The sequence below is a fragment of the Aplysia californica genome, unplaced genomic scaffold, assembly GCF_000002075.1.
Source record: "Aplysia californica isolate F4 #8 unplaced genomic scaffold, AplCal3.0 scaffold00001, whole genome shotgun sequence".
NCBI lineage: Eukaryota > Metazoa > Mollusca > Gastropoda > Aplysiida > Aplysiidae > Aplysia > Aplysia californica.
Window position 1 is genome coordinate 2,102,560 of NW_004797271.1, and position 1,504 is coordinate 2,104,063.

At 44.7% G+C, this 1,504-nt stretch overlaps 1 protein-coding gene across 1 annotated transcript in view; it reads right to left on the reverse strand.

Annotated features, from left to right (window-relative positions):
• LOC101859675 (cyclic AMP-responsive element-binding protein 3-like protein 1) overlaps positions 1-1,504 on the reverse strand; it is a gene marked incomplete in the record, with an annotated part of 58,466 nt that overhangs the window by 48,818 nt on the left and 8,144 nt on the right.

Consider the following 1,504-nt stretch of genomic DNA (forward strand, 5'->3'; position numbering starts at 1 on the left):
AAGGGCGAAAAATCTCGGAGGGCCCGTGTGCAAGTTGCGCACGTTAAAGATCCCTTGGTGGTCTAAAATCGATAAGAGTAGGCTTCGGCCGCCACCTGGGCAAAATTCAAAATTTCCTACCAACTGAAAATATTAGGAGTGTCCCGCGCGCTCATATGACCTATGCAGTTGCGAGCGCCGTAAAACACTTTACAAAAACAAAACAAAATACGTCATTAAAATGCAAATCGAACGCGCTTATCCGTCACATTGAAAAAAAGTATCAATTGATTTGAGCATGCGATATTATTTAGTTGCCTGGACGGTTTCAAAGCACGGTTCAGAGTTATCGGTGACGCTCTCCGCGCGTGGGTTTTTTGCAAGAACGACATCTTCCTCACGCGCACTCGCTAACAAAAACTTCAACGGAGGCACGTTCTGCTCCCGATCCGTGATGCCCCGGATCGAAAACGATCTCAACAAGACGCTAAAACCGCGAAAATCCCTCCTCCTTAGGTTTGAGTTTGCCGGCACAACAACAACAAGGACAAATAAGAACGATATATGTTTTAATAGGAAAGGGGAAAAAGCAAATCACACAAGAGCACCCGCCAACCAACCTCACACTTGACATACGCGTACAAAATTTAGCATGACATTTGCGAGAAGACACAAAAGCATGACGTAAGACAAAAGCTGGCTGACGAAACCTGTTGCACAGCAGTTGGGGGGCGTGGGAAAATCAGCCACAAAGCGGGCGTCAAGCGCTGGGGCGAGCTGGGAGAACCTAGCGGGCAGTAGAGAAAAAAACAATAACAGCCACCGACCCAACTGTCAGGCACAGGGTAGCCTACAGAGATGGAGGCTGCTGCCCTCTATACGTTCTTATACTACCCTCTGAGCGTCTAGAGGCTGCCGCTCGCTCGCTCACTCTCCACCACCAGTTCTCAAGACCCGGAGATAAGGCAGACGTCCGCGTTATTGTTTCCAGATTGCTTCACATACAACCGCTTGCTTTAAAAAATAAAAGATTATATTTTGTTCTTCAAGAAGAGCGATTTAATGTTTAGAGACTGAGTGAGATTGAGTTTTACGTTCAGGCTAAACAGTAGTATTTATAATGAAAGCCTTTTTCTCCTCCCGCCTGCGTTCTTTCAGAAGATGTCTGATTTTTAAAAAAATGAGTGAACCTCCGAATCGCTAATGAGATTTTGAAAGAAACAATCTTTAAAAAAAAATAATGACCATTAGGCAATGCAAAAATAAAAACGAGTTGATTGTACACACAAGGTCAGCAGGTCAATATCTCCAGTCCGTACATTTCAGTGATACAGGGAAGACAGGGAGGGATGCCCATGGTGAGATAGGGAGGTTCGCTTGTGAGCGCGTTTGCGTGTGTGTCTGTGTATATGTAGGTATGTATGTGTGAGTGTATGTGTGTGTGTGTGTGTTTCAGTTTTGTTTGAGAAAAGAGAAGCGTAATACTGTATATCAAAAATATTAAATGCTCATGTACTGCTTGGGG